At 44.3% G+C, this 15,929-nt stretch overlaps 1 protein-coding gene and 1 pseudogene across 1 annotated transcript in view; both read left to right on the forward strand.

Moving 5' to 3' along the window:
• Nucleotides 1–15,929, forward strand: part of LOC126227747 (leucine-rich repeat-containing protein 15-like) — a 1,015,582-nt gene that overhangs the window by 828,702 nt on the left and 170,951 nt on the right. The window lies entirely within an intron of this gene.
• Nucleotides 2,407–2,524, forward strand: LOC126227750 (5S ribosomal RNA; annotated as a pseudogene).

Here is a 15,929-nt window from a genome sequence, read left to right on the forward strand (position 1 = left end):
AAGTGTTACTAGAAGTCGCGCAATTTTGTCATATGATGACATTGTTGGAGACCGTGTCTGTTATTCGAAAACAAATGTTGATGGTGTTGAGATAGTAACCAGCCAGAAATCTACTTTAAGTTTCTTATTACAAAGGTACCATTACCGGTTTTGATTCATTACAGTTCATCGTCAGACGGCTTTCATGCTTTCATTAAAGCATGTGGTGCGCTTTTTTTTTATTATGAAAGCATGAAAGCCGTCTGACGTGATTCAAACACGATAACTAATCAATAAAAAAAACGTACCACATGTTCTAATGAAAGCATGAAAGCCGTCTGACGATGAATTGTAATGATCCGAAACTGGTAATGGTACCTTTTGAATAAAGGAACTTAAAATAAATTTGTAGTTGGTTGCTGTCTCAACACCATCAACTAACAGTCGTTACTTGACACCATACCCTATGGCTACCTTTCACGGCGTAACATCAAGCGCCATCACGTCGGCCTGAAACGTTACTGCAGAGAAGGCTGTGAGACGACGTCAGCCTATAGTATGCTGACTAGGACGTCACCAAGTCAGTAGCGGCTCCTATACAAAGACAATATAAGCGAAGTACTTATTCATTCGTCATTCTTTCAGTTCGCTTCTAACACTAGTCTGTGCACGCACATTTAAAAACTGACCAACTGTCTGACTTTCCATGATTCATTTGTATTTAATACTCCAGATAAAATACTTATTGAATCTACTAGCTGCGGTTCCACTGGAGGACGAGCGGTGATATAAGCACTGCAGCAGTGACTTGCGAACTGTATTATTTACTTGCATGGAAATTGTATATATCGAAGGACTTAGATTATTTGCATATCGCCGTTTGCTTGCGACCCATCTTTGTAAATATGCAAAGTTAAGTATTGTCAGTTTAACTATAATAAACTCCAATAATAATATTTGTTTGAACGTTGTTCAGCTATCCGAGAAAACAGCTTCCTTAGGTACCCTATATTAGACGAGTGGATAGGACACGACACTATCCACACCATGACGCTAGTAGTAACACTGCTGTACCTCCCCAAAGCACAGGAAGAATGGAGCCTCACCGCAGGTTGCTGCCATACTCGCCGACAATGGTCATACAGGTAATGCAGAACAGCATTTCATAGTTGTACACAATGAGACACCGTTTACCAGCAGTCCATATTTCCCCGTCGCAGCACCACTCCAAAAGCAGCCTTTTATATTGTGGTGTTCGAAATGCCAAGTGGCTACGGCCTCCCTTCGGGTAGACCGTTCACCTGGTGCAAGTCTTTCGAGTTGACGCCACTTCGGCGACTTGCGTGTCGATGGGGATGAAATGATGATGATAAGGACAACACAACACCCAGTCCCTGAGCGTAGAAAATCTCCGACCCAGACGGGAATCGAACCCGGGCCGTTAGGTATGACATTCCGTCGCTCTGACCACTCAGCTACCAGGGGCGGACATTGTGGTGTTAACGGTTGCCCACGCATGCGATGGTGATTCCCTCTTCAAGCTGTTGCTAATCTCCGATCAATGGTGCGGGATGACACACAGCGTTGCAGCGAGTCTATTACGTGCTCTCTGACAGCAGGCGAGGTCGTGAAGGGGTTACGATGTAGTTGATGCACTGTACAGTGCTCCTGCCTTGTGGCGGTCAGATGTGGTGGACCAAAACCTTGACTACGGGTATGCTCGCTCTCACATTCCCGTGCAGGACAGCACTAGGGTATTGTCACATATGTCCCACGTATCTGTATGCTGCACAGCTCGACCTGCCTGCCAAATGGAGACCCACAACGAGGCCGTTTCAAATTCTGTTAAGTGCTGCTAATTCGGCATTTCCGTGTCTTACACAGTGATCACTCAACGCTGTCCATGCTCGTAACGTAGCCTACCAGGCCTGTTAACAACGGTAAACACGAGCAACACTAATGCACTCAGGTTGCCTTTCTGTCTCTCACATAGTATTGCAGCTCTATTCATTTACATATCCGCTGGTGGTGTGGACGTCTACGAAGTTACACTGACAACCGACCATGTCCTGTCAGTGCTTCGTTTTAATGTTAAGCAATGTATTTTTCACATGTTTATCATTTCCATTAGTTTTGTTTCCTCTGGTAGTCTTACAAGTAATTATTCATTCGTCGTTCTTTCAGTTCGCTTCTAACACTAGCCTGTGAACGCACATTTAAAAACTGATCAACTGTCTGACTTTCCATGATTCATTTGTATTTAATACTCCAGATAAAATACTTATTGAATCTACTGCTTAATTTATCAGAATTGTTTTTGTCGTAAAAAACCCTTTCAAGTTTACAAAAGGTCTCTCACCCCTGGATACTAAATTTCTCTTTTTTTCTGAACTTATTTTAAATTTTCAGTCACTAAAATGCATAAGCGCCAACGGTCTTGCCGCAGTGGTAACACCGGTTCCCGTCAGATCACCGAAGTTAAGCGCTGTCGGGCTGGGTTAGAACTTGGATGGGTGACCATCCGGTCCGCCGAGCGCTGTTGGCAAGCGGGATGCACTCAGCCCTTGTGAGGCAAACTGAGGAGCTACTTGATTGAGAAGTAGCGGCTCCTGTTGGAAAACTGACATACGGCCGGTAGAGCGGTGTACTGACCACATGCCCCTCCATATGCGCATCCAATGACGCCTGTGGGCCGAGGATGACACGGCGGCCAGTCGGTACCTATGGGCCTTCATGGCATGTGCGGGAGGAGTTTAGAGTTTAGTTTAAAATGCATAAGTATCTAAAAGATTTTATTTTTAAAAATTTTTTACCTTGGATTAACATGACAGAACTTTCATATTGCTGATTCTCACGTCTTTGGCCATCCCTTCGTTTATCCGCGTGCCATAATGTTTTTCACTTTATCAGATCCATCATAAGCTGTACTTTACCCTCTGATTCCGACTACATCACTCGTTCGTATAAATACTTGTCTTTCTTCTTTCTCTCCATACGATTATTCCTTTTGCTTTTTTTACTACTTTCTTTGCTAGCCTCTGAGCATATAAATTTAATGTGTTGGTGACAAACAACATAGTTGTTTGAAACCTCTACTATACCTATCATATCTGTTCCCCCATCGCCGTTCTTAAATACCATCTTTGTCTTGTGTGTAGTTCCTTAATCTGCCTTCTGACTTCAGGTCTGTAACTACATCTACCAAAGTCTTCAAGAGGCTACTCCAGCTAACGCCGTCAAGCAGCTATTCGCATGACCGAAAGTTGGGTCCCAGTTCTTGATAAGAATCGAAGAGCGTAAGTGTATTGTTCCTTACAAAGCAAATCTTTGATCGTATAAGTCGAGGGATTCACCACTGCGCACAACGATACCCCCTCACAGTGAGAATAAGAAGCTTTGGTGTGTACCAGTTTCCATTTATTTTTAGTGGGTCACATAACTGTGGAGAAGTTTTCGGGCAACGAAAAGGATCTGGTATTCTAAGTCAACACTGAGATTAACAGATTGAAAAGCCCAGTTTAACCCGCAGGACAGGACAGGTAGTTTAAATTGTGGAAAAGGGGCCAAAATAAGGGGCTGTCAGTTACACTCGAACATACAACTTTATTATTTGATAAAACATTACAAGAGGCCATAAACAGTTTGTTTTAAATACACATCTTTAATCTTTGGGACTTAATTACAATTTAATTTAAAAACGGCTGAAGACCAATAACTTAAAACGCAAGCATAATCAGAAATTTAAAAGGCAACCTTTATCTTACAACAGCTCTTCATTTAGGCTGAAGGCCCAAATAATTTGAGCCGGCAGGGGTGGCCGAGCGGTTAGTTAGGTTTAAGTAGTTCAAAGTTCTAGGGGACTGATGACCTCAGCATTTAGGTCCCATAGTGCTCAGAGACATTTGAACCAAAGAATCTAAGATTTTCACAGCAAAAAAATTGAATTCAAAATCGGCTGAAAGCCCATCACTTAAGGCTAAACAACGTTAATATAAAAAGAAAACAAAGGCCTCAGGTAAAACAGTTCTTGATTTGGCAAAACTAAAAAAAAAATGGTTCAAAGGGCTCTGAGCACTATGGAACTTAACTTTTGAGGTCATCAGTCCCCTAGAACGTAGAACTGCTTAAACCTAACTAACATAAAGACATCACACACATCCATGGCCGAGGCAGGATTCGAACCTGCGACCGTAGTGGTCTCGCGGTTCCAGAATGTAGCGCCTACAACCGCTCGGCCGCCTGCGAAGTATAAGTTAACAATACAACAAAATGCCTTCAATTACAAGTAAATTAAGCAATACAAATTGGGTGGCAAAGTAAACAAGTAGTGAACTGCTCAGAATATGAATTGTAATACCGCAGTTACGACACATTTCCGTAAAATCAGCAAACAATGTGCCCCTCAGTACCAAACACCAGTCGGAAGATGAGTGACCCTCACGGCCGGCAGTGACTGCATGACCACCAAACATAGATTCCCCTCCATTACCAATACTAAATACGTTTTGTATGGAGAGGGCGATTCAGTGGTGTTGCCAATGTGACAGACGCGAATATCGCATATTTCATGAAAAAAACAGGGGAACAGTGCACAAACTTCCAGCTCCTGGCACACAAAACGCACTTTAACAAATAAGAGGTTGGTAGTGGGATGAAGCTGTCCCCATCGATTGGTCGACTTCTCTGCGCCAAAGACTGTGATGAGGTGACTCATCCTGATCGGGTACAACAAACTACGGGGTAAAAACAACGAACCTTCCGATGCTGGTCGCACGATGGGTCGATGTCTTGTTCTTTGATGTCCGAATGGAAAGGGAAAAATGTCGTGCTCAGTTATTTACTGTTTGTGGTAGTGGCGCATGACTAGTAGAGGCACCGGCTCTAACGATAAAAACACGAAGTAGGTCGCAGCCTCACTTCTACAAAAAGTACCCAGCTCTCAGGTGACCCTCATTCTTCGTTATGAGATTCACTGACCACCTTCTGCCGGCGTAGAGGACACAGAGACCACACCGGCATAACACCTTCTTTTGAGAAAATTGCATAGTTCTTCTCCTAGTGCATGTGCTCAGTACACTCTAAATAATATTAAATGGCGGCAAAAGTGAATCAGTGTTACGTAACGACATGTGACAATAATGCCACACAATAAAACAAATCCCGTATGCAGGATTTCATTACTGTGTATGAAAGTAAGTGCAGTTGCCCAGATCATATAGCGAAAGGCAAGAACGACACAGCTGCATGCGTCTGCAGTTGTTGCTGTGACAGTAACGTCAGCTAAATATATCACGTCGTACTCTTCTGTTATTCGCAAGCAAACGTAATACAGCTATCAGCTGACCAAAATGGCTACATTAATTCTTTTACGTTCATTTGAAAAGTGCGGGCGCACGCACGGTGCAAACCTGCAGCTGCCAGTGGGACCGGCACCCTCCAACAGGGCGGATAAAGGGGATAAAAAGCTCAGCCCAGCCCAGAGGACAGGGGCCGCCGCCGCCGCCGCCGCCGCCGCCAGATGCCTCGAGCCTGATGCACGTGCGCTACCGGTCCTCCCCACGTGTCGTCCCGCCTGCACCGATCCATTCAACACGTCGGGTAACATCTGCCACCTTCCGGGCTACGACCTGTTTTATTCCGACCGCACCTACAGGAAGCACTAAAAATGGGCAACCTATTACTCCTTGTCATAAATGTCCTATAAAGAAAAGTGTGGTTCCCTGTGAAAGCAAACCCACAGCTGTGGCCTCGACGTAATATCGCCAGGCACAACTGATTCATGGTTCGCACTGCTTAGCCCAATTAATGTCACTGTGCTGAGTAAACACACCATTTAACGCTTATGCTTATCCCAGGCGGTGTACTATTCAAGCACGGTATTATGGCACATGGCGTCCCATGCCGTTGTCGGATCCAACTGGTGACGTTACAGTAAACAACTGCAGTGGTGACTAAAGAAAAGGCTTCACACTGCCAGTGCGTTCAGGATCAGTTCTGCATATGCCATCAGGTGGTTCAGCATATCCTCGTGTAATATCACAATAAAAAATTACAAGAAGCCGATCGAAGCATTCTCACTCCCAGGTGCAATAATATTGTGGTCGGCTCATACTTTTTCTTCTCATACTTTTCTGTGTACGAGTTTGTGCACTGTTTTCGCGGAACGACAGTGTGGGTTAGTAGAGCGAGGCGCGTTGTAGGAAGGGGTCCGTCAAGAGACTTCATGGAGTAACGTCAATGTATATCAGGGGTGTAGGACGAGTTGCGACTATTTTAATAATGATCCAATCTCCACTGAACCATTTTATACAATAACTTCAAGCGCATCAAAATTCTCGCTACTATAGGTTATTAAAAATAAGTCGAACTTCAATGGCATTAACCATAGGGGTCTGCAAAAATTTTTCCGGAAAGTATTGGCGGAGGGAGGGGTGGACAGAAAGACTGTAAAATGGTCATTTCTTTACATAACCAATATGGTCAGTTTCGAAACCAGATGACACAAAAAACGTATAATTTCTCGGAGATGTCATATTTCTCCACTAAGTATTTGCTATAGGGAGATTTTGTTATTAATAAAAAAAACCTGTACTACAGATTCAAGGATTGTGAAGGAGGTGATCAAGTGCCCCTCTTGCCCCCATCCTCCCATCCTCCTTCCCCATCCTTCCACACATGTATAACTCTAACTGAAATTCCTCAGCGAGAAGTGCACCATTATAACGGTTATACTGATACTGTTGAAAATGCTTCACTCTTTAAACTGGCATGACAGATGTATCCTCCCATGGCTCGCTCCTTCTCGATGAGTTCCACGGATGTATCCTTCCTCAGTACTTTGTGGCTTGCAGCTAATTGTAGTCACAAGTTCCACGCTCACAGCTGTTACGCTATTAGTCAATAGTTCCTCCATTAGATGGCACCTCTCGTGAGCCAAGGTAATACAGTCTCGGTCAGTTACAACACTTTTCAATGATCGTACCTGTATAGATACGAATTAGGGCATATATACGAGGCCTGTTCAGAAAGTAAGCTCCGATTGATTGCCAAATTGAAACCACAGTGAACATCAGAAATGTTTTACTTGTAACAATTAGCTACACCTTTCAGCTACTCCTCTACGTAGTCGCCGTTCTGACTTGGACTTTTGTCATAGCGTTGTACCAACTTTTCAATAGCCTCATCATAGAAGGCAGCCGCCAGTGCTTTCCGCCAATTCTCCACGCTGGCCTACACCTCGTTGTCTGTGTCAAAATGTTGTCTTCAAAGACAGCGGTTCATGTGACCAGAGATGAAACTCAGGGGGAGACAATTGCGGACTGTATTGTGGGTAATCTAACATTTCCATTTGAAAACGATGCAGGAGCATCTTCATTGCCCCTGCAGAATGCGGCTGAGAATTGTCTTGAAGAAGAAACAGCACGACAGTTATGTAATGTTAGCTGCATAGCTTCAGGCGAAATTTCTCACCCTGGCCCTCGTACTTGGCGGCAGACACTATTTTCTAGACATCTTTACGCACTCACTGCGAGCTCAGAAATGAGAAGAGCGACGTGATGCTAACTGGGGTTATACTAGAGACACTACCCAACACATCTGTGCAAAGCTTTATCGGATTTTCATAGTCGTTTCCATTTCGCGACCGATCGGAGCTTACTTTCTGAACGCCCCTCGTATATATAATGATGGTCGAAGTAGAGAGGATATAAAATGTCGACTGGTAATGGCAAAGAAAGCGTTTCTGAGGAAGAGAAATTTGTCAACGTCAAGTATAGATTTGAGTGTCAGGAAGTCGTTTCTGAAAGTATTTGTATGGAGTGTAGCCATGTACGGAAGTGAAACATGGACGATAAATAGTTTGGACAAGAAGAGAATAGAAGCTTTCGAAATGTGGTGCTACAGAAGAATGCTGAAGAGAAGGGCAGATCACATAACTAATGAGGAGGTATTGAATAGGATTGGGAAGAATAGAAGTTTGTGGCACAACTTAACGAGAAGAAGGAATCGGTTGGTAGGACATGTTCTGAGGCATCAAGGCATCACCAATTTAGTATTGGAGGGCAGCGTGGAGGGTAAAAATCGTAGAGGGAGACCAAGAGATGAATACACTAAGCAGATTCAGAAGGATGTAGGTTGCAGTAGGTACTGGGAGATGAAGAAGCTTGCACAGGATAGAGTAGCATGGAGAGCTGCATCAAACCAGTCTCAGGGCTGAAGACCACAACAACATATATATATATATATATATATATATATATATATATATATATATATATGTGTGTGTGTGTGTGTGTGTGTGTGTGTGTGTGTGTGTGTGTGTGTGTGTGTGTGTGTGTGTGTGTGAGTGTGCATGCGTTTTTGTGTGAAATGAAATTTGTTGTCAGTTTTCATTTTATTTATTTATTTTAATTGTGTGTGTGTGTTCGTGTGTGTGTTTGTGTGCTATAAATAGCAGGTTTGGAAGCCTGCAACGATCAGCTCGGACGTGCTCATGCTTGTACCTGCTAGGAACAGCAAGACGCTCCCGACCAGCACGAAAAGTGGAGCGTCGTAGGCCGAGAGCGGGAGCGATCACGGGAGAGCGGCGCGGCGCGACTGCCGGCGTAGTGTCCCGGCCTTGGCCGCTGGGCGCCGCGGAATTGAGTTCTGGGGACGGCAGCGGCTGCGACTGCGCCGGACTGCCGCGGGGCCCGGCAGGCGACGGCTGCTGCCAGTCGGAGAGCGCAGAGCCAATCTCCAGACCGTAGCCTCGCAGCTCCTCCACCGAATGGCGGAAAAAATTATTTTCTTGTTCCTTCTTCAAGAACCGGGCGTTACTTTAAACGGGTGTGCGTATTTGTCTCATCTATACTTTGACTAACTATCGTGGTGGTAGTGGTCGTTAAATGACACCCTAGGTAAACAGATGCTATAACATGCTTTATCAATTATTCTTTCACTACACGTGCAGGATCATAACGGATTATGACTAGATTATGAACCATTTAAGCACTATGATTTTGATAGATCTGAACAGACAAAGTAAACGCAAAGAAACGCTAAAATCCGGGATGATCATGTACTGACGAACTTATTTTCTTTACTTCGGCTTGCATTAATAGTGAGGCAAGTATTTAACATGTTTGCTCTAAGAGGTTTGTTCAAGACGTAGCGGACCTTTTCTTTATTGTTGAAACCAAAAATGGTATTTAGATGCTCCCGCTGTCTATGTAGTTTGTGGGAATATACGCAGTGCACATGCCTGATGCCTGATGTTTGTCACGTCTGCTGAAACAATCAGTCGCTGGCTAGCCGGTGACAAGTGAAGTGTAAGAGTTAGTCAGCGTGTGTTGTGGGCAAAATGAGAGAACAAGTGGAACAACGTTACTGCATCAGAAGTTGGTTTAACTTCGGCGATTCTCGAGCTGAAACAATCCCCAACATTTGATAAGTGTCTGGGGACGAAATAATGGGAACCACACGGATAAAGTAGTAGTTCAACCCCTTCAAAGATGGCCGTTCATCAGAGAAGAGTGAAACACGTTCTGGTAGGCCCTTAAAATCTGCAGATGAGGTCGTTATTGTCACGTAAGGACTCTGATGCAAGATAGACGAATCACGGCCACAGAACTTGCAGACGGGTATAACATTAGTATTGGATCCATTCATTCCATTGTAACGGAACATTTCGACCTCATGTGGATCCTAGCAAAATCTATGCAGAAGTTGCCAACAACTGGGCACAAGCAACATCGTTCGGAGATCGCACAGGACAAGCTGGATACTGTGAACATTAATCCGAAATTCCTTAATAATGTGATCACTGTTGATGAGTCCTGAGTTCATGGGTACGACCCAGAAACAAGATTCCATTCATCACAGTGGATGTCTCCACCATCCCCGAGACCCCAAAAAAGCGAGAATAGGACCCCAACAATGTGAAAAACATGCTGTCCGTCTTTTATTACTCCGATGGTCTGGTCCAACACGGGTACGCAGCAGAGGGTACTAATGTTAATAAGGAGAACCCACAAGACGTTCTGCGTATCTTTCATGAAGCAGTGAGACGCAAACGTCCTGACTTTGGGTCAGCGGGAATTCGGCACGTTAACCACGATAACGCACTCATTTATCGTTCTTAGTTAATTCAGAGATTTTTCTTCTTTGTTCAAACACAAAACGGCTGTGGTTTGTTGGCGTTTCTATTTCCTTGACCCAGCGGCCCTGCTTACTTGACTTCTGGCATTCCATAAACTGAAAACCTCTCTGGAAAGAACTAGATTCCAAAACAGGGGAAGGCATGCGGAGTTCAACGGAGCAGCTGCGCCGTACCAACAGTGGCTTATCGGTGACGATTCTAGTAGGGGCTGCAGCGTGGGAGAGATGTGTTGAAGCCGAAAGGGGCTTTGAAGGTGGCTAGTGTCAAACTATTGTATATGAATGAAGATTGATTTTTAAAAATAAAAATATAATATTTTTTCAGCAAAAAAATGGTTCAAATGGCTCTGAGCACTATGGGACTCAACTGCTGTGGTCATTAGTCCCCTAGAACTTAGAACTACTTAAACCTAACTAACCTAAGGACATCACACACATCCATGCCCGAGGCAGGATTCGAACCTGCGACCGTAGCAGTCGCACGGTTCCTGACTGCGCGCCTAGAACCGCGAGACCACCGCGGCCGGTTTTTTTCAGCAGCTCTCTTTAAAAAGGAAAGGGATTCGGAGTTATCTAATTATCTTGATTGACAAACAATTTAGCATTCATCAGTCTAATTCATGTTTTTATTGACAGTGGTTAACATCAAACATTATTATTATTATTATTATTATGAGCTGAATGACAGTGTTACAACACTTTAGAAATACAAATAAAATATATTCATAATTATATATTGATGGATATATTATTACGCAATTTATCACGTCTGCTATATAGTGTCCAAGAAGTTTGAAGGGTTTGCAGATTACGAATTACGAGGGCACTCTTCAACGATGTGTCTGTCTTGGAGAGCCATAGGTCCCTCCGTAGTGGTAGTCTTTCACCTAATGTAGAGTAAAAAAGAAAAAGCACTCCGTCCTCAGGTCACAAGTGGCCCATTGCGACTGTCTGACCGCCGTGTCATCCTCAGAAGAGGAAGCGGGTAGGAGGTGCGTGTGGTCAGCACACCGCTCTCCCGGTCGTTATGATGGTTTTCTTTGACCGAAGCCGCTACTATTCGATCGAGTAGCTCCTTAATTGGCATGACAAGGCTGAGTGCACCTATCCTGTTGAGCGCACTCCATGTCTCGGACAGATCTAGTTCCTGTTGGTTGTTGTTGGCTTGGAGAACTGATAGTGCAATGTCTGGAGAAAAGTCAGTTGCTTCGGATAACAGACATGTCCTCATGAGTTTGCATCTGCTGGTTGTTGAAGATTTCACTACAGTTCCTAAGAAGGTGGTTATTTCTTTTAAGGTTAAACGTAGAATGCGGTTCACAGCAGGTAGGCCGGTACGGTAGTCGAATTGATTGTGCCAGTAACATTCCGAGTTGTCTGATTTGGTTTTGCTTATACCAGTTTCGTGTGCCTACTGCTTATCCAGACAGGGCTGCATATTCTGCCGCTGAGTAAACAAGGCCAAGGATAGATGATCGTAATTTCGAAGCAGCAGCACCCCATGTTATGCCACATTACTTGTGCTGAATATTATTTCTTGATTTCAATTCAGTTGCAGACTTCGTTAGTTGCTGTTGAATTTACAGTGTTATGTCAAGTATGACTCAAAGTTAACGTGGACATTTGTTATGGGCCATTGAGTTACCAGCGGTATACAGGGTGAGCCACCTATCGTTACCGCAGGATATATTTCGTAAACCACATCAAATACTGACGAATCGATTCCATAGACCGAACGTGAGGAGAGGGGCTAGTGTAATTGGTTAATACAAACCATAAAGGAAAAATGCACTGACGTATGTTTTTAACACACACCTACGTTTTTTTAAATGGAACCCCATTAGTTTTGTTAGCACATCTGAACATATAAACAAATACGTAATCAGTGCCGTTTGTTGCATTGTAAAATGTTAATTACATCCGGAGATATTGTAACCTAAAGTTGACGCTTGAGTACCACGCCTCCGCTGTTCGATCGTGTGTATCGGAGAGCACCGAATTACGTAGGGATCGAAAGGGAACGGTGATGGACCTTAGGTACAGAAGAGACTCGAACAGCACATTACGTCCACATGCTAACACCTTATTATTGGTCTTTTTCACTGACGCACATGTACATTACCATGAGGGATGAGGTAAACGTACACTCGTGGTTTCCGTTTTCAATTACGAAGTTGAATAGAGTGTGTCCCACTGGAAACGCGTCGACGTATGTGGTATCAGCATGATGGTGCACCTGCACATTCCGCAATTAACACTACGCTGACCCTTGAGAGGATGTTCGACGGGCGTTACATAGGACGTGGAGGACGCATAAATTGGCCAGCCCGTTCTCCTGATCTTACACCTCTGGACTTCTTTCTGTGGGGTACGTTAAAGGAGAATGTGTACCGTGATGTGCCTACAACCCCAGAAGATATGAAACAACGTATTTTGGCAGCCTGCGGCGACATGACACCAGATGTACTGCGGCGTGTACGACTTTCATTACGCCAGAGATTGCAATTGTGAGCAGCAAATGATGGCCACCACATTGAACATCTATTGGCCTGACATGTCGGGACACACTCTATTCCACTCCGTAATTGAAAACGGAAACCACGAGTGTACGTTTACCTCACCCCTCATGGTAATGTACATGTGCGTCAGTGAAAAAGACCAATAAAAAGGTGTTAGCATGTGGACGTAATGTGCTGTTCGAGTCTCTTCTGTACCTAAGGTCCATCACCGTTCCCTTTAGATCCCTACGTAATTCGGCGCTCTGCGATACACACGATCGAACAGCGGAGGAGTGGTACTCAAGCGTCAACTTTAGGTTACAATATCTCCGGATGTAATTAACATTTTACAATGCAACAAACGGCACTGATTACGTATTTGTTTATATGTTCAGATGTGCTAACAAAACTAATGGGGTTCCATTTAAAAAAACGTAGGTTTGTGTTAAAAAACATACATCCATGCATTTTTCCTTTATGGTTTGTATTAACCAATTACACTAGCCCCTCTCCCCAAGTTCGGTCTGTGGAATCGATTCGTCAGTATTTGATGTGGTTTACGAAATATATCCAGCGGTGATGTTAGGTGACTCACCCTGTATATGTGCGTTCACGGTTGCTTAGGATATTACTTAGATGAAAGGAAGTGGATTCAGTTTCGTCAGGGTTCGGTTGAAGCCCAGTTTACGAATGTACTGTCCCATTGTAGTTAGGTCTTCTGTTTACATATCTTCAAAGACCTCGATTTGTTTGTATTGCCTTGTTATCATAATGGAACACTGTCTGTACTTCTTACTGATCATTTGCATTGACTATAGCCCCATACTTCCACAGTAGATGGAGGATTGAAGTCAATTTGTATAACGATGAGCATAGCAAGGCATCTTTAGGCACAAGGACTATGATCTACTTGAAGATGGGTGTATCGTCACACATTAGCGTCTGCCTATCAGGTCAACACTGAAATGCAAGAAAGGAAAACTGTGACTTGCATTGTTAATAAAAATTCGTGAAAGATTCGTTTAATACCGAATGGTGGAATTCATTAGATTGACGGGTCCGAAATTTCTCCATCTGAAGTAGCCGGTAACTACACTACTGGCCATTAAAATTTCTAAACCACAAAGATGACGTGCTACAGACGTGAAATTTAACCGACAGGAAGAAGATGCTGTGTTATGCAAATGATTAGCCTTTCAGAACATTCACACATGGTTGGCGCTGGGGGCGACACCTACAACGTGCTGACATGAGGAAAGTTTCCAACCGATTTCTCATACACAAATAGCAGTAGACCGGCGTTGCCTGGTGCAACGTTGTTGTGATGCCTCGTGCAAGGAGGAGAAATGCGTTCCATCACGTTTCCAACGTTGATAAAGATCGGGTTATAGCCTATCGCGATTGCGGTTTATCGTTTCGCAACATTGCTGCTCGCGCTGGTCGCGATCCAATGACTTTTAGCAGAATATGGAATCGGTGGGTTCAGGAGGGTAGTACCTAACGCCGTGCTGGATCCCAACGGCCTCGTATCACTAGCAGTCGAGATGACAGGCATCTTATTCGCATGGCTGTAACGGATCGTGCAGCCACGTCTCGATCCATGAGTCAACAGATGGGGACGTTTCCAAGACAACAACCATCTGCACGAACAGTTCGACGGTGTTTGCAGCAGCATGGACTATCAACTCGGAGACCATGGCTGCGATTACCCTTGACGCTGCATCACAGACAGGAGCGCCTGCGATGGTGTACTCAACGACGAACCTGGGTGCACGAACGTCAAAACGTCATTTTTTCGGATGAATCCAGGTTCTGTTTACAGCATCATGATGGTCGCATCCGTGTTTGGCACCATTGCGGTGAACGCACGTTGGAAGCATGTATCCGTCATCACCATACTGGCGTATCACCCGGCGTGATGGTATGGGGTGCCATTGGTTACACGTTTCCGTCACATCTTGTTCGCATTGAGGCACTTTGAACAGCGGACGTTACATTTCAGATGTGTTACGATCCGTGGCTCTATCCTTCATTCGATCCGTGCGAAACGCTACAATTCAGCCGGTTAATGCACGACTGCATGTTATAGGTCCTGTACGGACCTTTCTGGATACAGAAAATGTTAGACTGCTGCCCTGGCCAGCACATTCTCCAGATCCCTCACCAATTGAAAACGTCTGGTCAATGGTGGCCGAGCAACTGGCTCGTCACAATACGCCAGTCACTACTCTTGATGAACTGTGTTATCGTGTTGAAGCTGCATGGGCCTCTCTCTACCTGTACACGCCATCCAAGCTCTGTTTGATTCAGGCGTATCAAGGCCGTTATTACGGCCAGAGTTAGTTGTTCTGGGTACTGATTTCTCAGGATCTATGAAGCCAAATTGCGTGAAAATGTAATCGCATGTGAGTTATAGTGTAATATATTTGTCCAATGAATACCCGTTTATCATCTGCATTTCTTCTTGGTGTAGCAATTTTAATGGCCAGTAGAGTAAATAACAATGATGGTTGACGACGTGACGTTCCGTACCATAGTGATATCTCAGGAACTCACTCAACGTTGGACAGGAATAAAACTGAATTAATGTTCCGCAAGTTTAGCAGAATTTAATGGCCTTATAAAGAAAATATCTGTACAATCTAATCACGGCGAGCACTGAACGTCTTCTCAAACGGTTACAAGTCCCTACGACATAATGAATGCATGACTCTAAGGCTCAGTCGAAATAACAAAATTTCACACGCATACAGTCACTCCCTGTGCCTGAAGGTGCTGATACCAAGAGGCTTAAACATAATGAAACACACAAGACATAACCGGCTTAAAATTACATTTCCACGTTGCAACAGAGTGTCCGCAAAGCAGAGTGCCCTCTGAATCTTCTGCTGGCCGCCCATAGACGCAACCCTAGTCGTCAGTTGTCTGTGGAGTGTGTGGGTAACTGACTAATATCCAACGCCCACCGAAAGCGTGATGTGCTAAGCCAGCAATAGAGGCTGAAAAAGTGCGGGTGTTCGTTGGCCTCAGTACTTCCAGAGCAGATAAAGCTTCGAGAATGTCCCCGAAATGTTACGCGGAAAATTGCAGGACCAATTAAACAATAAGATCATAAAGGCGGTGGGAAATTTAGGCAATTCCATTAAGACTTGGCCTGCCGACTAAGTTTGAAAAGAAAGTCAAACGAATTCTTCCTAGCCTCCCAGAGAATGAAAGAAAGTAAATCTCCAGTGACCTGGAGCTGCACAGCCTTATTCCCATTTTTGCAGGTTGCTACCACAGGAATTAGTATATGGGGAGGCATGAAGCTACTGA

The sequence above is a fragment of the Schistocerca nitens genome, unplaced genomic scaffold (assembly GCF_023898315.1).
Source record: "Schistocerca nitens isolate TAMUIC-IGC-003100 unplaced genomic scaffold, iqSchNite1.1 HiC_scaffold_338, whole genome shotgun sequence".
NCBI classification, from domain to species: domain Eukaryota; kingdom Metazoa; phylum Arthropoda; class Insecta; order Orthoptera; family Acrididae; genus Schistocerca; species Schistocerca nitens.